Source organism: Peromyscus eremicus, chromosome 18 (assembly GCF_949786415.1).
Source record: "Peromyscus eremicus chromosome 18, PerEre_H2_v1, whole genome shotgun sequence".
Taxonomy (NCBI): Eukaryota; Metazoa; Chordata; class Mammalia; order Rodentia; family Cricetidae; genus Peromyscus; species Peromyscus eremicus.
This window is the reverse complement of record NC_081434.1, coordinates 33,736,265-33,761,883: the sequence shown is the minus strand read 5'-3', so window position 1 is coordinate 33,761,883 and position 25,619 is coordinate 33,736,265. Positions and strand designations below refer to the sequence as shown.

Here is a 25,619-nt window from a genome sequence, read left to right as displayed (position 1 = left end):
GATGATGAGATACACAGAGTTTACCTGAACTTTATCAAAGGCTGGCACGGACCCAGTCTGAAGAAACAGACATGTTGTAAAATAAAGGCCACAGTGAGCAAGCAAAGGATCTTTTGGGAGAGTTTGTTACATGGCGCCGATACAGCCAAAGTCGACAGCTGTAACATCATAATCCCTTCACTAGGACGCCCTCTGGAGCTCAAAGAGGCAGGAAAGGGCAGACGGGGCAGACCAGGGAGTGGATGGTGGAGATGGGATACCCAGCTGCCCGGCTAGCTCAGTCGGTAGAGCATGGGACTCTTAATCCCAGGGTCGTGGGTTTGAGCCCCACGTTGGGCGCCAAATGTAGATGTGGGACTCCCAGATTCCTGAAATGGGGAAAACGGTCCCACAGAAGGCAAGAGTGGGAGATTAGGATCTCAGAGCCACCCATCAACCCTCAGTGTGGGAGACAGCAAGCCGGAGCATTCGAAGATCACTCGGAGTTGCGGTGAGCAACTGGGCTCCCTGGGTGTGACTCAGGGCTCAGGCTTCGAGTGTGGAAAGCGTCCCACCCAGCACAGACTTGCTCCTCTTCAAAAGTCACTCCAGCCGCTGGTCTGCCCTAGTAGGTGCCCCAGTTTTGATGACTGAGTCACACAAAGTTCTACGTTGTGCTGGAAGTCCAAACCGCACATTGCTCGGTGGTGAGTGTCAGACATATTTCCCTTTCAGTCACCTCACAGTCCCACCACTGTGGAAGGCATCCTGTGTGTGTGTGTATGTGTGTGTGTGTGTGTGTGTGTGTGTGTGTGTGTGTGTGTGACTGAGGCACAAGGTGGCTCTGAACCCCCACCATCAAGCCATGTTGCAGGGAGCCAAGACCAGGCACAGGTGAGTCACCCGTGCAGGACACTACCCTCGCCCTCTCCCACAAGGACACAAGCTGTATTTCTTTGACTCCATGTCTTTCTGTTCATTTTAACGATGACAACATCGAGTTGTGTAACGTGCAGGTGTTGTCACACACGGCCATGCGTCACGTTGCCCCACCCGCCAGCTACAGTACCTGTCATTTGGAATGTCCGGGGAAGAGAAAGGTTCTGACGTCCGTACCTGGGGGTATGCTCTAAGAACTGTGGGGGGCTGTACTTAGCTTCCGGTGGGACTTACTAGGGAAGAATTCAAGAAAGCATTGCTGCTTGGGCTGGATGTTAGCTGTATTATCACAGCAAGCACTTATATGGATACATCATATCCATGAGACTGTATCATATTGTATCATATCGACACAAGGTCCTGGCAGCCAAGCCTGCTTTAAGTTACAATATGTCATCAGCTGACATTCATTTGGCTGGTCGCCCAGACCTGGGAGCTCCCAATGAACAGAACACTTGAAATGTGACAAACGCTCCCACATCCATTCCCGGGCAGTCTAGGCTTTTAAATGTTTTAAATGCTGCCCCCCCCCCCCCACACACACACACTTTGGTTTTTGTTAGTTCAGGATATGGCAGCACACACAAAAGGCACCGAGGTGAATTCTTTCCTCTTTATTTTCGGAGCCTCGGACTTCTCTGTCTTTAGATTCTTGTAAGATAAACAATAGATTATTGTAAAGTAGGGAGTCCCTAGAATAGAACTTGCCGGAACTTGCTCCTCCAGGTATGTGCGCTGGTCTCTGTGGTCGAACTTCCCTTTATCTGGCACCCCGAACCTTCCCAGCCTCCAGTAAGGACGACTTTACACTCAAACCACACACTGAAGGGAACACACAACACACTTTGCTGCTGTTGTTTGTGTGTTTGTCCGCTGGCTGATTAGAAAATGCTTCTCTTGCCCTGCCCAGACCTTATTTTGAGTATATGAAATTTTATCAGGCATTTTAGCACCACCCTGTAAAAAATGACTGGGGGCGGGTGGGGGGGGATGGGGGGACAACGGGATACACAGGCACACTGTAGTGTAAGAATGTGTGAATGGAGCCGGGCGGTGGTGGCGCACGCCTTTAATCCCAGCACTCGGGAGGCAGAGGCAGGCGGATCTCTGTGAGTTCAAGGCCAGCCTGGTCTCCAAAGCGAGTTCCAGGAAAGGCGCAATGCTACACAGAGAAACCCTGTCTCGAAAAACAAAAAAACAAAAAAAAACAAAAACAAAAAAAAAAAATGTGTGAATGGAAGCCAGAGGAAGGCTTCGTGCGGTTGGTTCTCAGGGACAGAACTCAGGTCTCCAGGCTTGCAGGCAAGCACCTCATCCACTATACCACCTCACCAGCCCGCCAGTGCCCTTCCCTGCTCCACAGCACCATCCAGCTTTAGATGGCTCACTGCTCTCACAGGATGCGCTGCCCTGACTTGCCATACTCCTTGGAGCTCACCTCCAGCCTGCCGCCTGCAGGGTCCTTCCCTCTCAAGGCTCTTCCTTCTCTCTACTTCTACAGAGAAAGAGGATGCAGAAGCCACTGAGCTCACCAGCCCGCTCCAGGGCCCCTTTCACTCTGGAATGTCCAGGCTGGATCTTGTCGGGGTACCTTTGTCCAGTGCTGGTGAGAGGTTTGCGGAAATGACCATCCTTATATTAGCACAGTTACAGAAGAATAACCCACGGAGAAGCCTAAACACCTCAATTCAGCCACCCCACTACGAGGCCCACATTCACAGAAAATGATGGCATCAGCATGTTAAAGAGACAGCTGCACGTCACGTCTGTGTTTATAGCAGCCTTAGTCACCATGAACAAGACATGGAATCAACCGCCTTGTCAATCAACAGATGGGGAGATACGTTAGATAGGTTACAAGCATCATGCAATGCTATTCGGTTATTAAAATGATAAAACCCTCATCATGGACCTGGAGGGCATTATGTTAGGTGGATACGCCAGGTTCAGAAAGCCAAGCCCTGCACATTTCACCCAAGCACAGTCTTAAGAAGCCTGTCTCCAGGAAGCAGAGCCCAGAAGAACAGTTCCCAGAGCCTGGGGACAACGGAGAGGACAGAGGGGCAGAGGCCAGGCAGAAGGGATACTAAGTCACAAGAGACCTGAGGACTAAGTCCTGGGTCTGCTGTCACAGCAGGGTGGCTAAGCCAGTAGTAATGGATGGCCTATTTCCAGGTGGCTAGAAGATGGGGTTCGAGTCTCGCCGCACAGGGACGACGAGCGTTTGATGTACTGAATGGACTAATGTTGCTGATTCAATCATCACACAATACACAAGTATCAAAACACCACATCACACCTCATAAATACATACCATTACCATGCCAATTAAACGATTAAAATAACAAAGTAAAATGCTTATCAGATCTGAACAGCCTCCTTTGAAAAGGCACGCAGCCGGATCCACCGGCAGTGGTGACAATCTATCTCTCTTTACTGCACTCTTTACTGTGGTTTTCCTTACGTGTAAAGGGGCAGAGCGGTGTCTAAGAGGCTCAGGACAGGCAGTTCTCGAAGGATGATATGAAATTCAGAGGCAAAAGCCAACCCTCTCCCAGCCCATTCAAATGAACCATTAGCTTCACACGTGGCAGATGATGTTTGCGGAAACCTGTCCACATCTCGCAAAACAAAACAAAACAAGACAAGACAGGGCCAGCGAGACAGCTCGGATAAAGGCACTTTACCCACCAGCCTGGCGTCCTGATTTCTCTCCCCAAGATCCACACAGTGGAAGGAGAGAACCCAACTCCAACAAATTCCCATCGGACCTCCACACGCATGCCATGGCATGTGTTCCCAGACACACACACACACACACGCACACACACGCACACGCACACGCACACGCACACGCACACACGCACACACGCACACACATGCACATGCACACGCACACGCACACACACACGCGCACATGCACACGCACACACATGCACACGCACACACACACACACACGCGCACACACACGCACACGCATGCACGCGCAGCAAGAATAAATAAATGTAATAAAAGGAAAACAAAATTCATTGAAAGCTATGATACTGTGTACATCACTGTAGGTTCTTTTAAATAAGATGATGCTACACCCAACCAACAACATCACTCTCTAGCTCTTCTTCTCTCTCTTTTTAAGTATCTATCTTGTGCCAAGATGCTGTCTAGTTATTTGGAATACATCGGTAGACAAAAGGACTTGTGTCCTTACTGAGCTCACACGCCCGTGGAAAGAGACAGGCTGGGAACAACAAAACACACAATGAATTAAATTATGCAGTGTGTCGGAAAATCACTACAGCTGGACCAGGGGGCGGCGGCGGCGGCGGCGGCGGCGGGGGGGGGGGGGGGGACGGGGGGGGCAGGCTGGACTGGGGCAGGGGTGCGGGCGTCAGAGAAGGGCTTGCTGAGACGCTGACAGTGAAGAAATGCCTTTGTCATGGAATTTTCAAATAAGGATCAAATCGCAGTTGCTAGACAGATATACAACGAACACAGGCCAGAGACAATCTTCTACTCACTGATCGACAAGGGGCACTCGGGAGATGTTCTAATGACAACAAAAATCTGAATGATGGGGCATTTACAGGGAGGCATACTGAAATGAATAAGCAAATGGGGACAAAAAACGGGTGTTGGAGGGAAACAATGAAGCGTTGTAGGGCAGGGCCGAGTACCAGCGACAGGTTATTTTACCTCAGCTCTCTACAATAAACAAAGCCATAAATGAGCCTCCACAAAAATCTGAATCCCACCAGCCAGAGGGGTCTTCTCCAGAACCTAGACGCTGCATGGCTTTCCCGGAGCAGGGCTCCTTTCTACCTCTCCAAGATGCTAGGTGAAGGAGTGCGTGTGCGTGCGGGGGAAGCACTCGGTGTGTGACAAGATTCTGGAGCATCTGCCCCGCCTGCCTGTGGGACTTTGGAGATGTGACTTCATGTGACTTCACCTTTCTGTACATCTATATGCTCACAGGTGAAGTGGGGATGATGACCATGGTGGATATAATGGTGGTTATAATGGTGATGGCGGTGTTATAATGGTGACGGTGGTGTTATAATGGTGATGGCGGTGTTATAATGGTGACGGTGGTGTTATAATGGTGGTGTTATAATGGTGATGATGTTGTTATAATGGTGATGGCGGTGTTATAATGGTGATGGCAGGGTTATAATGGTGATGGCGGGGTTATAATGGTGATGGCGGGGTTATAATGGTGACGACGGGGTTATAATGATATAATGTTATAATGGTGACGGTGGTGTTATAATGGTGACGGTGGTGTTATAATGGTGACGGCGGTGTTATAATGGTGATGTGGTGGTTATAATGGTGATGGCGGTGTTATAATGGTGATGGTGATGTTATAATGGTGATGGTGGTGGTTTTAATGGTGATGTTGGTGTTATAGTGGTGATGGTGGTATGGTGATGGTGTTATAATGGTGATGGCGGTGTTATAATGGTGATGGTGTTATAATGGTGATGGTGGTGTTACAATGGTGATGGTGTTACAATGGTGATGGTAGTGTTATAATGGTGATGGCAGTGTTATAATGATGATGGTGGTGGTTTTAATGGTGATGGTGTTATAATAGTGATGGCAGTGTTATAATGGTGATGGCGGTGTTATAATGGTGATGGTGTTATAATGGTGATGGTGTTATTATAATGGTGATGGTGTTGTTATAATGGTGATGGTGGTGTTATAATGGTGATGGTGGTGTTATAATGGTGATGGCGGTGTTATAATGGTGATGGCAGTGTTATAATGGTGATGGCGGTGTTATAATGGTGACGGTGGTGTATAATGGTAACAAGAGGGTAAAAACACCTGCCTTGCAGATTACTGTTAAATATTACAACGTTACTAATAAACTGTACCGGGGACATAGTAAGCACTACTTAAACACTAGTGGAAAGCTCTTCACAGATGAGGCCGTGACATCAGATGGCCTCTGCCCGGCTCAAAGGCGTCATTCAGATCCTGTATGAACTTTGGTCTCTATCATTAGGCAATGGCTTCCATAGAGTCACCGAAGTCCAGGTGAACGTTCAGCTACATCGTGCACGTGGACTTAAAAGGTGACTTGGGATATAACTGTCTACGCTGTTATTGTCTGGCATCCTTGGAGGTAACACAGCACCAATCCTTTCCACCAGCCTAAGCCCCTAACTCCTGAGGCCTCCCGGCTGGGCAGTTCAGCACAGAGCCACCCCCGCTGGTCAGGTTGGCCCTGGGAACACTTTTGCTCCCCTGGATCTTGTGTTCCGGAAGAAGGCCAGGGAGTTAAGTGGATGAGATCTGTAGAGTGGGGAGGGGGAGGGGGAAGGAGGGGTTCTCTAAAACAACAAGTCTCTGTCTGTGCGTGACATACTCTATGGGGGTTCCCTACGCCAGATGGTTAGGACAACGGACCTCGCAAAGAGGTGGAGGGGTTACAGGGGTGGGGTGGGGTGGGGTGTTTGTATACTCTGAGTATTCACTGCCTTGGTGTTTCCAACACTCAGGGTTGTTGTTGTTGTTGTTTTTATGTAAACACGACATGGATTTTATTCTTCCCCGGTCGTCTCTCTTGCTTTAAAAAAAAAAAAAAAAACTTAGGGCAGGATCACAAAGTGAAAGATGCCGCAGACGAACCGGCTGGCCACTCTTGCTGTCGTCCCAAACTCACCCAGGCGAGACTGACTACTTGGGAGATCTGATTCCCACCCCCCCACCCCCCTGCCCCTCCGAAGCTCAGGTACGCTCGTCGGAGGGCGCGCTACTCCCCACCTGCCACAAGGTGGCGCCAGATGTCCTTCTGTGAATTGGCTGCACCCGCCTCGCTCAAAGCCAGGTTTCCCAAACCCCACTTGCTTGTTCTTTTTTGCTTTGTTTTGTTTGTTGGTTTCTACTGACTGGCACCTGATTCTCTCAGCATGTCCGCTTTGCTTCTGCGGTCTCGTACAGAAGTGGCAGCTGGGAGGGTAAAGGGATGCTCTTTGATTTCCTTTCTTGCCTTTTACCTCTTTGCTTTGATTTGAGACAGGGTCTCACTCCGTAGCCCTGGCTGTCCTGGAACTTCCTAGGTAGACCAGGCTGGCCTCGAACTCACAGAGATCCGCCTGCCTCTGCCTCCCGAGTGTTGGGATTAAAGGCATGCACCACCACTGCCCGGCACAATTCATTTTCAAGAAACATTTTAGTCATTGCCGACCATCACAAATGAAGAATAAACATACGAGGTCAAGGTGTTCATGTTCCCCAAAGCTCTTCCCATGGGACAACCACTGTCTGTGTTCTCCTTCTGTTCCGTAAATAAGCTATAGATTGTGGATGTTCTTAAAAGGAACGAGAGAACAGCACAGAGAAGCGAGTACTATTCACCCTCGATATTTATCCTCTAGACTATGCCCGGCAGTTTGCTGTGCTTTAACAACGGTTCTCCCATCTGAGGAGAGAACCGTCAGGAGAAATCCCTGACAGCCACTGTCATAACAGGATCACAATTCACTGTCTACACAAACTGCCCAGCTCTTCTGGAACTCTGTCATCTGTGGGTAAATTAGAAGTGACTGGCCTGGCCCGCTGGTGGATCCCATACCAGGCTGTTTTCTTTGGAAACTAAATGGATGTCTACACCCATCTCCACTGCGACAGTGTCCTTCTACTTCCTCCAACATCCGCAAATTCATCCACTTCCCACCCCACCCCGGCGGGGCACAGCCCAACCCTATCTTACCCCACGTTTTCAGACCTCTCTAGCCCGCCTCACACAGACCCTCTTTGATCTCTCATATGGAAACGTCCCAAAGCTTCTTCCTAAGGTACATTTTGTTCTTTCTGGGCCTAGAGAAGAGGTGGGCCATCTACAGGATAATAAATAAATATCCCGTGTCCCAGAAGCACACACCTTCCATGGACCTCAAAGATGCAATTTTCAGTTCTACCTGGGACAGCCCTGGAGTTCAGAATAATATCCTGCATGTTAGCAGGCGGCAGCAGAGCCTTTGCGTGGCCGTCAAAGCTGCCTTATAAGAAGCAAGGATCCCACAGACTGGCTAAATATTTTTAGCCAGTATTTCATTAGCATCCCCAGCATCCCCAGCGATTCCAACACACAATGAAAGACAAGCACCCACTAAACAGGTGTGTAATGATCCCAATTTTTTTTTTATCTCATTTTCTTTGGGGGAGGTGAAGTATTTGGCTTCATAGATGCTTAATAAAAGCCAAGGGACCCACAGACATTTAGCAATCACTTTCTCGGAAAAATAAGGCATTATCCACTTCGCCAGTATCTCCTGGTCATCTGAACCCTACATGCACTATCGGGGTAACCAGCCACACCAACAGAGCATGCAAGGAAGGTATCTTCAACAGACAAACCTCCACTTCCTTGCTTCTTTGAAAACAACAGACCACAGTGTTATGGAGCAGCTAGATCAAAGAAAGAAACCCAGATTTCGCAAGGGAGGCTGCAGTCACTGGTCTGTCCATGTCCACCTCTCTGGGTATCAATAGGTCCAGGAGACGGAATGAGAAACCATAGCACTATGGAGGGGAAAAAAAAAAAAATCTTTCCAAGCCGGGCGGTGGTGGCGCACGCCTTTAATCCCAGCACTCGGGAGGCAGAGCCAGGCGGATCTCTGTGAGTTCGAGGCCAGCCTGGACTACCAAGTGAGTCCCAGGAAAGGCGCAAAGCTACACAGAGAAACCCTGTCTCGAAAAACCAAAAAAAAAAAAAAAAAAAAAAAAAAAAAAAAAAATCTTTCCAGATAACCAGCTGGGCTCACAAAGCAGACCATGTCTTGAAAGAGGAGGAGGAGGAGGAGGAGGAGGGCTGTAAAACACAGAGGTTCCGGCATGGTGGGTATGGCTGCCCCGCCCCCACCCCGGTACCCCAGGGATGCGGACCGTGTTTTTCTTTGGGCAGCAGCAGCAGCAGCAGCAGCAGCAGGGCTGCTCCTTTCCAGACATTTTTGGATGAAAACCTGCACATTTACTTTCTGTGCGATTGTTTTCACTGTCCAGGCTCTTTGCATGAGTCTTATTTCTGGCTCAAGGCACAGCCCGCATCCCAGGCTTCTCACAGCTTCCTCTTCTTCTGCAGGTTGCAGGCAGGAAACTGGAAAATGGGCCACAGGAAACCTGGCCTCCCACATCTGTCCCACTTTGTAACTGCAGCTCTGGTTTCATTCGGCCTATGTGTCCGCTCTATTTTAACCCTCCACACGACGGCCAAACTGTTCTCTCCAAAAGAACGCTCATATGCTGACGGCTAAGAACGCGCCTGTCGGACTTTTTGGCTTCTCTCAAGCAGTGAGTCCCTGAATTCAATCGAATCTCCAGTGAAAATTCAAGACTGCTCCAGTAAAACACAAGACACAACAGAAGTTGTTTTAGGTAAATAGATTTACAAGCTGCCTGATGCATTTGAACTTGCCAGGCTTTGGTGCTGAACAGGAAAGGAAGCTGTAAATATACACCTCACTACAGGCAGCCCGGCTATAAGACTACTCAAAGTTACCTTTCCTCAGCATCACAGTCTACTAGGCTGAACTATATGAAATTGTTGTTCTTACAGTCAAAAGCCGTTAAATAGCAACAATCTCATATATTCCACCTAAAACATATAGTCACACACCTAAAATAGATGGGCACACATACACATCATCACAAACACAGGGAAGGGTCTTCCTTGTGCATTTGACCCGTAGACCATTTTGAGAACTCGCTGAGGGAAAAATATTATATATATGTCTACGCATACAGACATAAACACGTGTATGCTTGGACAACAGCATGTCAGCAGGGTTTGCAGCCATCTAAAAGGGACCTGTAAGTTCCAAATCAAGAGTCCTGGTCTGAGGAAACACTAGCTGCATTCTCCACCACTGCCAATACTAAGAACCATGGACTTCTCCAGAACAGAGCTCAGGCCCAAACTTCCACCCTTAAAGGAGCCTTTCCTTTAACTTAACCTTCGATGGCCATTTAGGACACCAAGCATTGCGTTTAATACACTGAGTACATGTTCACACTCTCCATCAGGCCTGTCCACCAGGAAGCCAAGACTTAGAAACACGAAGACAGATGCACGTGGCCCCAGGAACCAGAAGAGCAGACAGACCCCCCCACACACACCAACCCAGGAATAGTTGCTCCCAAGGCCAGATCTCTAATCACAACGCACACTGCCACGCTAGAGCAGTGATTCTGAACCTGTGGATCGCAACCCCTTTGGAGGTCAAGCAACCCTTTACCAGGGGTCACCTAAGACCACGGGAAAACACAAATATTTACATTATGATTGTTAACAGTTGCAACAAAAAGTTATGAGGTAGCAACAAGAATAATTTTACAGTTGGGGGTCACCACATGAGGAACTGTTAAGGGGTCACAGCGTTAGGAAGGTTGAGGACGACTTTTCTGGAGGCTTGTTTCCCATACCTCTCTGCTGCTAAGACAACAGTCAGAAGGCAAAGTGACATTCTCAGCAGGTATGGTACAGAGGTGCCCTTCATTTCTGATCTCACCACTCTGTGACTCCAGGTACTCTGACTGGGCCGTGTGATGAAGGAATCCGAGCTGAGCATGGTGGTACACGGAGACAGAAGCAGGTGGATCTCTGTGAGTTCGAGGCCAGCCTCGTCTACAGAGCAAGTTCTGGGATAACCCAGGCTACATAGAAAGACCCGGTCTCAAAGAAATGAACAAAATAAAAGGAATCTGAGCTATTCTGCCACAATTTCTTTTAGCCAATTTCCTCGATGAACAGAGATAGAAATAGACAGGCGGATAGACGGATGGGGGAAGGACAGAGAGACAGACAGGAAAAAGGCATCAGATGGACCTGCCAGGTTCACCCAATGGGATTGTTTAATGGGGAACTGAACCTCAGAGTCACACTGGGCAAAGAACCATCGACAAGTGGGCCTAACTCTCCACTCACTTTTTAAAATTTTAAGTCAAAATCTGGGTAAGTTGAAGACTGATGCTGAATTCATCATGGAGCCTAAGATGACAATGATTGAAATTGTAATCCACCTGCCTCAGCCTCCTGAGTAGCTAGCTGGGACTTCAGGCCTGTGCCACCAGGCCAGGCTGAAGGTCGGTGACAAATGACAGAGCAGGCCACGAGCCCTCTGTGAACTCCAGAACTCGGTTGCTCTTCAGAGGTGAGGGGACCGGTCCTTTTATTGGACGTGTGGACAGCAGGACTGTGGAACCTGAGGACGGAAGGAAGGTAAACCTAACCCCAAACATGGGCACTTCGTGGCACTCAGAAACAAGTTGTGAGATTTGCTCCTCATGTGGAGAGGGACAGCCTGGGCGCCCCAACCTGTGTGTGGGAGCCCTTGGAAGGGACCTGGCACCCAGAGCAGCCTCAGTGACTTCCCATCAGGCAGAGACGGGCAGTTCAACTTACTAAAACCTTGCCAACTGTCCTTAAAGTTGACTTTCAATGTAAGGCAGTGGACATGTCTCCCCAACACTCTTTATCTGTGTATTTCAGAGGCCTGCCTGGAATGGCAAATCTTCTCCCCAAATTTCTAGCTTATAACGTTAATAAATTCAGTCTTGTGCATTGGGGGCGGGGGATGGACATTGGGAGTTGGGCTATGAAAAAAATAAAAACAAAAACAAAAACAAAAAACCCTGGTGCCTACCAAACCTTTGAGTTTATAGGTTCTGAGACAGGACACTGGTAGCTTCTCCTTCAGGCTCCCCATCTACAGAAGGCAAAGGTCACTCTTGACAGGACCATGGACAAAGTGATAGATTTGTTTCTTTTTTAAGATCGAAAGTATTTTGCAAATAAAAAGTATGTAATCCAGGTTGGGTACACAGTTAAAGGCTAGAGCAGTCCCAGTACACTTGAGACCATGGGTTAAGGCCCCCCAAGCACCACAAATAGGAACAACAAAATAACAAAGTAACAATGCACCGTCCTTCCAGTAAGAGGAGACTCCAGTATTCAGCTGTCCCCTTAAGGAAGAGGCGTTCTTACGTCTGTGTTTGTGTTACCATCAGGAAGCGTTTATTCACTTAGATTACCTGAAGGTGGCTTTTCAAAAAAAATAAATAAATCAATCAAAATAAAGGCAATCTTCCACGCCACTTCCGGGAGACGGAAAACTGGAACCCTTCAGATAAACTTGAAAGCTTTAGGGTGCTAACGGGGCGCTGGTAGAGGCAAAAATACAAGCCCCGTGCAGTGAGAACACTTCTGCACGCCACAGAATGATGGTGGGTTTTCCACATCCCGAAACCGAGGCGCTTCCTGCCAGAGCATCCTCCAGCTCTCCCATTGTGTTGAAACTGCAAAACCTTTCTAAATCAGGACTTCCTCCTATTATGCTGCAGAGGCGTCTTTCTGGGAAGGGGGAAACTCCTGAGGCAAAAGGTAGGAATTCCTGTAGCACCACCCAGTGGAAACATGGGGTGGGGTGGGGGTTGGGGGGGGGCAAACTGAAACACTGAGAAAAGTCATGTCAGCTCCTCTAGCTGAAAGTCCCAGCACTGTTCCTTCGCCATTGATGGTACCCTGCAGTAGGTCCTGCTTACAAGAGACCTCTCTTGCTCCTGTGCACAGGGGTGGGGGTGGGGGCTGAGCAGGGGTCAGGAAGCAGGGTGCAGGCCTAGGAAGGAAGGGGTCCCAGGTGGGGTTAGGTGTGAGCGGCCTCGCAATCCCTTCCTCTCCAAAGGACCCTGGGGGATTCTGGGGATGGGAAGTCTGCACAGCCGTGCTGGACATCCTAGACGTGATACAAGGATGGTCAGGCATTTCCTGGCAGAGCGGTACCCAGCCATCCGGGTACCTTCCTCTTCTCCTGGCGAGCTGCACCTGGTCTGGCTACCTCTGACATCACATTGAGAGATTCTTGGAGACAGTTACAGGTCCTCTCCTTTCTCCCGGGTCCTGTCTCCATAAGAACACAACTACCCCTTTCCTTCCAAGGCCACTATGAGTATCACAGGCAACAGACAGGTTGTTTATCTCCATGTCATTAACTGTCATCACCAAAACACAGCTTTCCCTCAGGATCTGCTTCCCAAATGTGTGGTGCGTTAGACTAGTTTTCTAGGGAACCAGAATGAGCAATAGGAATCCTGGACCACATCCTTCCAGCTTCCTTCACAGAAGCCCTGGCGAAGAACAGTCATGTCTACCATGGAAGCTTAGAACCTTGTCTTCTCCACAAGTGTTAAGACGATAATTTCTCAAGTGTCTATCTCTGTCACTCTATCTCTACCTAACACACACACACACACACACACACACACACACACACACACACACCCCACAACCACCACCACCATCATCAATGGAATAACAAGAAGCTTGTTTTAGACAGCTCTCTCCCTCCTAGACTAGCAACCCTTCTCTCTCCCAGGACTAACTCCACTGCAACTATTTTAAATCTCTTGGTTCTTAATGGGACACAGATAAAGAAACAAAGAAAGAGAAATCAACTGGCCGATCTTGTCTTTGTTTAGAAGTATATGATTAAGATAAAAATGTTTCTATATAGCACCTTGGAACTGCTGATATTTTACAGGAGGCTAACAGTACTATAATTCCTTTGCTTTTGCTTAACTAAAACACTTACCAGTATTGAGACTGAGGGCTGACATGAGCAGATCTCTTGATTCTGCTAGAGACAGACAGTATTCTCACACAAAGCGGTTATGTGCTACTGGTGTTTATGGATGAGACCTGGCTGGAGACATCGTGTTTGGGTTTTGGAGAAGCGTAGAGAGCCCCTCACAGAGTGCTGTGCTAGGAGCTGGGTGCTTCTGGGCTCTGAGGCTGTGGCCACTCAGCGTTGCTATCGTTCTCAAAGCAAAGCTGTTTCATACTTGAGGAAACACAAACTCCAGACACTAATGCTCGCACCCCAGTCTGGTCTTCAGATTCTATTTGGAAGTGACGCTCGAGTCCTCAGTGTGCCGTCACCCGCTCATGTGGTGGGCATGTGTGGAGGTGTGGTGGCATCTGAAGTCAGGAAGGTGGCGACTGGCCCCATCAGCTTCACTGGCCCGCATGCCATGTATTTTCCTGCATGGACTCAAGTCTAGTCAGACGGGACCTGACACATGCAGAGAATTCCCTCCAATGATAAATAACATCTAATAAAGCTCTTTTTTTTTTTAAACAGGAAGTAACAGCCCAGTGGTGTTGAGGTAAGTAAGTAAGCCAGAAGTCACCCAACTCTTCATGAATGTCTATTTTAAACCACACCTGGACAACAACAGTAAGTGAAATGGGACAGTAAATGGGACACATTTAAAATGCCTTGGTGTTCTTCATAGATGCTGTTATTGATAAGAAGATGGTTGCAGAATACACAGTGCGTGACTTCAAAACTGGTCTTCTCCAGTGTCTTACACCTAAAACCTTTCCAAAAATTGAACAGCCCGGCGGTGGTGGCACATGCCTTTAATTCCAGCACTTGGGAGGCAGAGCCAGGCGGATCTCTGTGAGTTCGAGGCCAGCCTGGGCTACCAAGTGAGTTCCAGGAAAGGCGCAAAGCTACACAGAGAAACCCTGTCTCGAAAAACCAAAAAAACAAAAACAAAAACAAACGCACTGAACAAGTACACAGTGCTGTGTTGCCAATGGACCATTCACTCACGTCTCATGAAAGATGCTGCATAAAGGTCATCAAAAGCATCTAACGAAAAAGATGGCACCCGTCTCAAACGTGGACCCTCATCCCAAAGCAGCTTCACCTCCTTGAACTCCTACGCAGGAATCTGCCATTCATGGAGGTGGCTCTTTCTGAAATACCACATACAACTTGATGTTGTTTCTTTTTCTCAGCATGAATGTATTAGCTATAATAATAGCCAGTACTGGATTTAGATGATATTCCCCCCTTCCTCAAGAAGAAAATCACCCCTTTGAAAAGTGAAATAGTCTAATCTAGTAGTGAATTTATAATCTTCTACAACGAGGTCTTAAAGTTTCTGCGCGCACGTGTGTGTGTGTGTGTGTGTGTGTGTGTGTGTGTGTGTGTGTGTGTGTGTATTCGTGTTGGAGGGCATATGCATACAGATGCCAGAGGGCAACCTCAGATGTTGTTTTCAGGAACAGCATCCGCCTTCTGGAATGATCACAGACCCGCCAGTGAGCTCCAGGGATTGTCCTACCTCTGCCTCCCCTGCACAGGCATTACAAGCAAATGCTGCCACATGCGTGGGACCTAGGGATCCAATCAGCACTCTAAAGGTAATAGGGAACTATTAAGTCATTCCCCCAGGACAGCTTCTGCCCATTTAAGGACAAAATTCTAGGTCTAACACTGTTTTTGTTGTTGCTACTGCTGCTGGCATTTTGAGACAGGGTCTCGTGGAGCCCAGGCTGGCCTTGAACTAACTACGTAGCCAAGTATGACTCCGAACTTCTGATTCTCCTGCCTTCATTTTCGGAGCACTGGGATGACCGGGCTACTCTACCACACCTAGTGAATGTGGTGCCTGGGATGGCACCCAGGGTCACGTGTGCCAGTGAGGCATTCTCCCGACTGACCTGTATCCCAACCCAACCTTCCACCTTCTGAGAACCACAGAACTCTTGCATCATCCCATTTGATTCAGGCACCTTGGTGATTAAAATGACTCCCTTTAAAAGACAATTTCAATATCATGTGCGTGAGTCTATTTACCCACATATCACACATTCAGAGTCGGGAATAGTAAAGTGATGGATTAAGGGAATTCACCAAAACCCAGGGATACCAAGTGGCTGGCTGACCACACTGCTTTTGCCTCAGTCATCCAAGATGAAGTGAGTCTGCCCAAGGCCTTCTCTACCGGCACTGGGTATGCAATCCAGGTGTGACCACGTGCTTCTGCCTAGGAGCATTTGGAGGTACAGTTCTAAAATACTTTTTTTTCTTTTAAAGAGACAGGAGAAGGGAGGAAAGATAGGGGAAGAGAAAGAGACAGAGACAGAGAGAACCTAATGCCCTCTGGTCTAAATGGCCTCTGAGGGTGAAGCTTGGAGAACAGAGATGGACAAAGGCAGGGATAACTTCCTTATCAATGCTCCTGAGTCCTGGACTCCAAGAATTCAAGTCCAAGATCAAACAAGGAAACTAAGGCAGCGAACCTGCTACTTAACTTTACAGACAGCACTAAGTGCCTGGGTGCCTCCTTTCTATGTCCATAATAGGACTGGCTGGCATTATGGGGAATCTAAGCTTTCTCTTTCCTGAAAATTACAGCGTAAACCCAGGCTCTCGCCTGACTTCCTATATTGAAACAATGATTCTTCCGGGTAGAGAGGCACAGTAAACAACATTCCTTGGGCACCTCCCTAGGTACAGAAGGAGGGCTCAAATCCCACACACAGGCAGCCTTGCACCCTACATAGGAGGAAGAATTGTTTTGGTCACTTTTGAGGTCACATCCTGCCAGGTTCTCTTAGACCCAGCAGCCACTGTCTACCTAAGCAAACACATATATGTACACTCCCCTTTCCACACCAATCTCTTTCATTTTTTAAAAATAATCCTAATAAGTAGAGTTTATATTTCCGCCTCCAAAGGCAAATCTAACAAACTCCAATAAGGGGACGGCGTGGGGACACTCCAGTCCAGATTCAGTGAAGCCTTCCAGCGAGACGTTCTTAACTTCGAGTGTCGGATAGTTATCCAACATCAACACCCCCTTTTCTTGCTTACAGTATTCCTTAGGTGAGCACTGTGGGTGTAGGTGACATCATTTTGAGGATAACAAGGTATGGGTATGAGCAGTCTCCCAGTTAATTCCTAGTCATACTGGGGAGCTGGCCCTGGGGAAAAATCTTGAGGCTCGTTTTGGTCATTTTTTTCTGACTAAGATCATGGCAGCAGGGCTGGGGGTGGGGGAGGGTACCTGCTTGATCATATATTCTGGTTAACACAGACTTGACCCCAACAAAGGGCTCCTTCGCAAAACTAAGGGGAAACAAGTTAGTGTAACTAGTCCTCCTTGGTCAAGAAATGAGCTGGTCTTTAACCCATCCTTTCTATTATTTTAAACTCCAGCAGAAACATCATTGATTTCAAAAGGTGACAGACACTTCCTGTGCAGCTGTTCTAGGTAAAGAAAGGCAGCAGGACTCAAAACGGATGATCAGGGCAACTGTGAGCATCTTGTCCTGAAATCTTCCATAAAGGAGTAGGGTGTCTTTAAAATTGATGGACTCTGGCAGGAAAGCGCTTTCTAGGAAAGTCCTCCGAGCTGAAGCCGGCCACTCTCGGTCGAACACACTGATCCTAAAATCAGAGCCAAGTTTGTCTCAATAGTAACAAACTAACCCGGTTTCTGGACATCCACCTTCCTGGGAAGTTTAAATAAAAACTATAGCGAATGGCACAGGCACTCTTCTTGGCTGGCTTTATGATTTAGCCAGGAGACCTGCCTGTTAGCAATTCAGCAGGACACTGTCTAGAAAAGGTCTGGGTTTATGCACAACAAGGCCGTTTATCAAGCCCAGGCTACACTGATAAGGCTTCTTGGCTTTGTTTTGGTTTTAATTCACCAAGTGCCAGGTGCTGCACACAGTGCTGGGTGGACATGAGGACGAGAAAAACAGATGTGGGCCCAAAGCGAGCGCCCAGCCGGATGGGCATCACAGATGTGGAACAAACATCAGGCTGCACACACCGGCAAGCATCCCTCACTCTCTGAAGCTACCCGGTTCAAGGATCTAGACAACATATTATCACATACTCTTGGTTTTGGAGTTTGGGGTAACAGGTATTAATAGGTAATTAGGAATAACAGGCAGTCTCCAGATATACACACCTGTAACTGTCTAGCTCCTGGGTTCAGAGAGCAAGAATCTGGGTAATGAGGAAACCTGGGAATAAAGCCTCTCTTGAGGGCTGGGGTCCCAAGGGAAGGCTGAGGGCCAGCACAGGCTTCGCCAGGGAGGGGATAGGTGAATCGTGAATCGAGAGAGAGAGAGAGAGAGAGAGAGAGAGAGAGAGAGAGAGAGAGAGAGAGAGGGGGGGGGGAGAAGGAGGAGGAAGAGGAGGAGGAGAAGGAAAAGGAGAAGGAGAAGAGGAGGAGGAGGAGGAGGAGGAGGAGGAGGAGGAGGAGGAGGAGGAGGAGAGAGATATAGAAAGCCAAAGAGGACCAGTTGAAGGGGGAGAGGAGGGAGGGAGGGAGGGTGGAGAAGGGGTGTCAGCATGGTACAGTGATGTACATACATGAGCATGCATGACATGATGATATCTACTACCCTGTATGCCAAAAAAACAGGAAAACTACTAAGTTCATTCCAAAAATAAATAAAAATAAAGGATGACTGTAGACTGCAAGCCTCTGAAGAGTGGTTTCCCAGCAGAGTGCAGGGGAATCCGTAAGCGCTTGAGGAACAGAAGAAAGGACCACATGTTGATGAGGCTGGCCGCATCCACAATGTGCAGCTGCAGTTAGAGATGTGCATCTTTACCCTGAGCTGCATCCTCCAGAAGGATCTGGTAGAGCAGGGAAGCCAGCGCAAGGAAGGCTGGGTGTGAGATCAGAAAGGACTGTGGCTCCTGGTGCTGCCAGGGTCTGGGGACAGGGGAGGATAAAGAAGGTGGGTGTCCTTCTGAGCAGCAGAGGTGATGGAGCATATGTACCCCTATGCTCACACAAAAGAGGTAGGGTTTAGCCTGGAGACAGGGACCTTCCCTGGGACAACTCAGGCTCCGAGCTCAACCCAGCTCAGTCACTGTGCTCCGCCGTATGAGAGGGCAGAAGGTCATTGGAAATGAGCACAACATTCAGCTCTGCCTCCAAACTCAGGGAGAACGGAGGGAAGCCAGGCGGGTGGCACTGTCCTTCTTTGGATCCTCCTTATTCAATAAAGGGTCAAGTGAAGTCAACGGGAAACTTAAATTGCTACGTTTGGTCCTAAGGTAGCAGCAAAAATTCATATCACATTTTCACAAGGCCAAGTACGTCCTCCAAGAAAACCGCTATAGGACTTGGGACGTGACATTCAAGGTCCTCCATTTCAGTCATATTTCCAGCCAGGGGAACTGAGGCACAGAATGATTAAGTAATATCCCCTCAACCCAGTTAGTTTTAAAGCAATACTTTCATTTTCCCTACAACACTGGTTAAATATTTTTTACATCAAATAAACTAGAAAAGATTCTTCCCTGTATGATGAGGAAATCCACATATCCTACTGATTCGTGTTTAGCTGTACAGTTAAGTAAAAGGACTGCAGTATTTTATCAAGGAATTTGGGGATTTAAAAATCTGCTTGGTAGAATCATGAAACTATCCCCATTGGAACGAAAAAAAAAAATACTCAGGGAATACTTTGAAGTGATAGAAATAAAAATATTACATATGAATATACGTAAACCAATGCCTTCTTTTGTTTGTTTGTTTGCTTACTTGTTTGAGACAGGGTCTCACTTTGTAGTCCAGGCTGGCCTCAGACTCGTAGAAGAAATCAGCCTGCCTCGATTGCCCAAAGGCTGGTGTCAAAGGTGTACATACCAAGGCAGCAACACCTATTCCCTTTTTGTTAAAGTAAAAAATATGTCAGGGTCTTATGGTTTTTTTTTTTTGTCTTGGTTCGTTTTTCCTATTGCTGAGGGCCCTAACCTAACCAGTCTTCAGAAAACACATCCAGATATTTGTGTTTTATATCTACTCCATGATTCCTATCAGATTCGTGGCTAAATGGGAATGCCTTAGCTCCTATGGCTTGAGAAATACTTAAAAATATGAAAAGCCTTTGAGCCACTTTGAGTGTGTGAGTCAACTCACTTTAGTTTGATTCAAATCCGAATGTTATTACAACCAATCACCTTGATTACTTTAAAAAATATACAAGTAGAATTCTCAGCTAAGTTATAAATGAATTCTATTTAATTTCTAAAATAGTTCAGTAATTCTTCCCAGGAAATGTACATCACTACATGTCAGTAAAGTTGCTAGAGTTATTCCGAGTGACAATTCAACCCAAATCACATCTGTCTGAAGTGACCATTGCAAAGTTTATTCTCAAACTGCTGACCTTGGTGCAGATTTCCAGGAATAAGTACAAGGCTATATTAATTCTGATTGTGGAAGAGAATCACAGAGAGTTAAATATTTGAAGAGCAGTTACTTAAAAGACAGAATGAGCTACCACCTTTGGAGGCCTTCAGGATTTGTTAACAGAACCCTAAACACACAAACACAGGGGTAATTTAATTTGCTGGCCCTGCGCTCTACATGGCAAAAATGGAGTCACCATGATGTCACTGCCACGGTTTCGACCAAAAAACTGACTTCAATTCAAACTGGCCATTGGCAATAGTAATACTGAGTTTTTAAAAAAAATAATTTAAAACACCAAAGTTTGGAAAGTATGGATACAGCAATAAATAAGGGTTGTCTACGTGGACCGGAACCTCCTCCCCTCCACATCTGGATCATCCCAAGGTGTATTTCTCAGCTTAACCTCCATTCTCTTCCTTCATCTAGCATTCTGTTCTGGCGCGTAGTGCCCTCACTTCCTGTTACCACAGCTCGATACTCAACTGCCAATCATGACTCACACTTAAGTCATAGAGAAACTCATCAAAATCCCAAATTTCACAGCACACAGGAACCCAATCTTTCAAGAGGGCAGCATTCTGAAAACATTCCAGAAGACAGAACACAAGACCAGTTCATTAGAAATCGTGGCAACCCATCCCCAAGAAACACAAGCTCAATGTTTGGCAACTTGAGTCTCGGTACTCATTATTAAAATGCACCATGTGGGATGCTATGTGAAAATCAGCTATTTTTAAAAGTACGACATGCCTCCAAATAAAACCTTGCGAGCACACATGTTCCCTGTGCGTCTGTATACACAGCACACATTTTAAAAGACTACAAAAATATACAACGCCATGTTAGCAGCAGGATTTTTGGAGATGTTTATTGCTGTCCTTGTGGCTTTCTATGTTTTCCTAGGGTAATTTGTGATATGCTTCACAACCAAGAAAAACAGAAAAAGTAACTTTTAGAAGATGCCTTTTGACTGGTGTGGTTCCAACCTGCTCTAAATCACCCTCCAACAACCAAGAGGAGCTAAAGGCGTCTACTACACAGAAAATGTCTGCCCGGAACATACAAGGCTATTTGATGAAGGTGAGGGACGTCATGCCACTCACAAACTCGAGTGAAGAAAAGCAGGCTGAGGAAAGGGTCGCCAGGGTAAAATCAAAACAAAGGGAGAGCGCTTCGCTTTTTATGCATGATGAGGAGCCTGAGGCCTGGAAAGGAAAGAGGATCATGTCTTTGCCTACTCACGTCAAGGACCCAAACGACCTACTAGTAAGGAGTAGCTCACCTAACTCCAGGGAGTCCCATCCACGGGGAATGTTTTAATAAAGTGCCCCGGGCTTGCCATGGGTTACGTTTTCTAACATCTGACAATATTATCTATATACATATAATTTAGTGGCACAGGACACACAAAATCCAGTATCTGATCACTGAGAAGGAATATTTTAATTTCTACACACTGCCTGGAAATCCTCTAAAAGGAATTCCAGGAACAGATTTAAGTTCCACAAAGTTATGACAAACATAAATTTTAATGTGTGACCTCAGAGCTGCATTTACTGTATATCAGCAGTAATATACATTTACTGTATATTAGCAGTAGTTTTTTTGAATTAATTGCTTTCTTACAGAAGACAAAGGGGGAGGTTTTTAATAAATGCTTAGGTAACTTCAAAATTCAAATGGGGCTGATTAAAAAAAAAAAAAAATCCTGCTCTCCCCCATCCAAATACTGCCCTTCCCATCTAAAAGGCTTCAGTACTGGTTGTGTGAAGAGTCAGAGTTGAGAGAGGTTCAAAAATTCAGCTCACAAAAGTCACGGCAACACAATGTCAGTATCTGTCATTCTGTGGCACCGGGAAAAAAAAAAGACAGACAGGAGGGGGGAGAGACACAGAGAGAGAGAGACAGACAGAGACAGAAACAGACATAAAGAGTATGCTACCCTCATGAAAAGGGGTAACTGAAGACTTCTGATCCCATTTGTTGAATGAATACCCGTGGGAGCTTCATCGTCATCATTAAGGTGAATGAGAACGGGTCCCTCCGTGTAAGCACTACTAACACTTGGGGCTGGCAGATTATTTATGGGGAGGTATCCCGGGCATTGTTGGATGAGTAGCAGCACCCCTGGCATCGGCCAGTGGAGGCCAGTGGCACCGTGGTAGGTGATGTTTGCAGGAAGCAAAAATCAGCCCTGAAGAAAAACCACAGAAGCAGATCTCAAGCATCTTCAACAACTTGGATGGACTCTCTGACACTCATCCTTCTTCTGATCAGAACAGCGGTTCTCAACCTGCGGGTCGCAACCCCTTGGAGGGGGTCACATATCAGATATTTACACTATGATTCATAAGAGTAGCAAAATTACAGTTATGAAGTAGCAATGGAAATAATTTTATGGTGGTGGGGTCACCACAGCATGAGGAACCATATCAAAGTGTCGCAGCATTAGGAAGGTTGAGAACCACTGTTCACAACCCCGACCTCAGGGAACTCTCCTGTAAGACGATGCATGTGAGCACTCGGAAGACTTCCCCATCAGCTGGAGTTCTGTTGTCCAACTCAGTCACTCAGCACCAACAGTTTACTGACCACCCACTCAGCCCAAGGAAGGGTGCAAGAGAAATCTTGAACTTGGGCCCACTCACTCAGATAGGGTGGGCTGGCTGGGTTGTTTTGGGGGTACATTTGCCACGGGAGAAGTCATGGCAACACCTTAGAAGTCTGAAGAGGTCAAGAAAGGGTCCTGTGCTTCCAAGGGGGCTCCCTAAAAGTCTTTGTCCTTTTTAGTAACTCTACACATTTCTAGTCAACATTTAAAGACTTAAGAAAAAAATGGAAAAGCCAGAAGGCCTGAGCTATATTTGGCAACGAAAGGGGGTTTTGCAAGCAGAGTCATTACTGGAAGCTCTTAGGACACTTACGTCCGACAGTCTCCTTAACTGTCTGACCTGTACGCCCTCCTCACACAATCTCTAATTTTATAATCCTCATAAATTCAAACCCATAACTGACCTTTTCCAAATAAATGCGTGCCACAGAAAGAGAGAAAAGGAGAGAGACCAGAGAATATTTTGTTGGGCAGTAAGGCTCAGAAATCGATTTAGGCTCTTTAATAGATGCCCGGAATATGCTGGGTTTCCCCAGCGCGCCCGCCCCCCACCAGCCCCCACCCCCCAACAAAGCCGAGGCACAGATGGGAGAGGATGGGCAGACGTGTGTGTGTGTGTGTGTGTGTGTGTGTGTGTGTGTGTAAAAGAGTTGATTGGACAACAGAGAACAAAACCACACACACACACACACACACACACACACACACACGCATGCACGCATGCACGCACGCACAGACGAAAAGCATGTTCGCCTGAGAACCAAAATGGCCAAAGAGACTTCCAAGTTTTTTTGAGACTGCCCTGGAAAGACTGGCGGGGTGGAGCAGGCACCTCTAAGTCAATAAGGCGGTGACTTGCCTGGCTGGGCAGCAGGCTGACAGCGGCTTGCACAAAACCCCTCCTGTGCGGAGCAGCGGAAACTCCCAATGAGATTAGTCGGTGTGTGTGTGCGCGCGCGCGCGTGTGTGTGTGTGTGTGTGTGTGTGTGTGTGTGCGCGCGCGCGCGCGTGTGCAGACATTACTTAGCAATGACTGAAGGGACTCTCTCTTCCTGCGGCAGCCAGTGGAAAATTCAAGGATTTTTTTTTTCCCCCTGCAGCAGCAGAAACCCTTTAACCCTCTCCCCAGCCAACTCCAAAAACAACTCGGCCTCCCCCTACCCCCAACTGTCCCCACCTCGGGCAGAGGGCTGGAGGGAGTTAAAGGCCAGCAAGGGGCTTTCAAAGCGGGGAGGGAAGGACGGAGGGAGGGAGGGAGGGAGGGGGCCGGCGGGAAAGGGGCGGGGGGACCCTCTCGAACACTACAAAGGAAACTGTAAAAGGGCACAAATACATAAACCTGAGAAGCAGCAAACCACAGTTTCTTTGTGAGCTCCTCAGTGAGTCATTTTCAAGATGCTGTCTGCAGCCAGTTTCAAAGCGGAAGCGCACGGCAATTAGTCTTGCCGTTTCCAGACAAGCCAGAAACTCTCCCGACACTCGTTGTTTTTTTTTTTTTCCTTCTAAAAAGCCCCTTTTGCAGTTTCTGAAATAGCCTTTCTTGCTTCCACCCCCACCCGCCGCGTAACTGCAGCTTATCCTCGGCAATGATTCGGTTCAGAAAACGTAACAAAACGGAGACCTTTTAATTTTTTTTTTTTAGCTCCCGCCCCCAAATTAATCCCCGCTTCTCCCCCCCCCCAAAAAATAAAATAAAAAGTTCCAGTAACATATACAGGCCAGCAGGCAGTTGTTGGCAGTTAAAGAAGTGAGAACTTCAAGAGCATCCCTCGCCCGGCCCATCTCCCAGGTCCGAATCCGGACCAGCAGCCTCGGCCGGCTTTTAAAGGTCCCTTGGACTGGGCGTGCGCCTGGGGCGGTGACCTGGGCGGGGGTCACCTGCCCAGCGAAGAGTGGACACGCAGCCCCGGGCCCCACAGCTCCACGGCCCACGTCCTCCACCCCCTTCTCCATCCCTGTACCCTCCCTGGATCTGAGCACCCGCGCCTCGGTGCCCATCCCGAAGGGAATCCCGACCGCAGCCCCAGCTGGAGGTCAGCGGTGACCCAGCCTCCAGCCACGCAGCCGGCTCCGGCCACCAGCCTCCATCCCAGGGCCCCGGAGCCCCGCTCGCCAGCCTGCAGGGGTGCGGGAGCTTGCACGCCCCGGCTCCCCTTCCACTAGCTTCGCAGCGCAGCCCCCAGGCTGGCACACGAGCTCCCGCGGTGGTGGTGGTGGTGGCGGTGGCGGTGGCGGTGGCGGTGACGGCGCGCAGCATCCTCCCCCGCGGGGACGCACCCCCATCCTCCCCCACCACAATCCACAACCCACACCCCACAGCGCCCACCGCCCCACCCCCACCAGCCCAAGAAAAGAAAGAAGGGAAAAAAAAGAAAAAGAAAAGAAAAAAACTACCCCGAAGAAAACTTTGCAAGCGCCGGAGCAACAGGCACAAACAGTCCTGCAACCTACCCAGATGTGGGGGAGCGTTTGGGAGTCTTCTTGGGGAGATTTCTAGGAGGACCCGGGCGAAAGCCCCCGACTTTCCATGCTGACAGGCGTCTGCAGACGGTCTGTTGCTCTTGTAATGAGATCCTGATTTTTCCCCCTTTTTTTTTCTTTCTCTCGCTCCTCTTTTTTTTTTTTTTTTTTTTCTCTGCTGTGTGTGAGAGCAGGAAGTTGGAGCAGTCAGGCCGAGCCTGCTCACTTCCTTTACTGCATTATTCCCCAGGCGGTGTGCAGTCTGTGTAAACAGGCTTTTCCGCCCCGCGCCGCGCGCCCGGGGCCGCGGCTGTGCGCCGGGGCTGCTCGCCCAGACCCGCGCATACCCCCGGCGCCGGGCCCCGCGCCCGCCCGCCCGCACGCCCCGCGCGCCCCCGCGCCGCGCCCCCGCCGCGCCCGCCCCGCTTCCTGCTCGGCCACCCCAGGGGAGGAGCCTGGGGACCCGCCGGCAAGGCCGCCGCCCCTCCACACGGCGGGCTCCGTCGGCTCCCGTGCACCCGGCTCCCTGAGCTGGGCATCACCCTGGCTGGGGTCGTGCCCTGCAAAGCTGGCCTGAAAGGAAGCTGGGCGCGCTGATCT

At 48.4% G+C, this 25,619-nt stretch overlaps 1 protein-coding gene and 1 non-coding gene across 2 annotated transcripts in view; one reads left to right on the top strand and one right to left on the bottom strand.

The window, feature by feature from the left end:
- The window catches only part of Elk3 (ETS transcription factor ELK3), a 65,440-nt gene extending 40,080 nt beyond the window's left edge, over nt 1-25,360 (bottom strand). The window contains exon 1 of the mRNA XM_059245261.1: nt 25,011-25,360. The gene's annotated coding sequence lies outside the window, so the exon portion shown is untranslated. The remainder of the gene's footprint in view (nt 1-25,010) is intronic.
- Nucleotides 267-339, top strand: Trnak-cuu (transfer RNA lysine (anticodon CUU)). The gene has a single exon. It is a non-coding gene; the product is annotated as a tRNA-Lys (tRNA).
- Nucleotides 25,361-25,619: the final 259 nt, after the last annotated feature.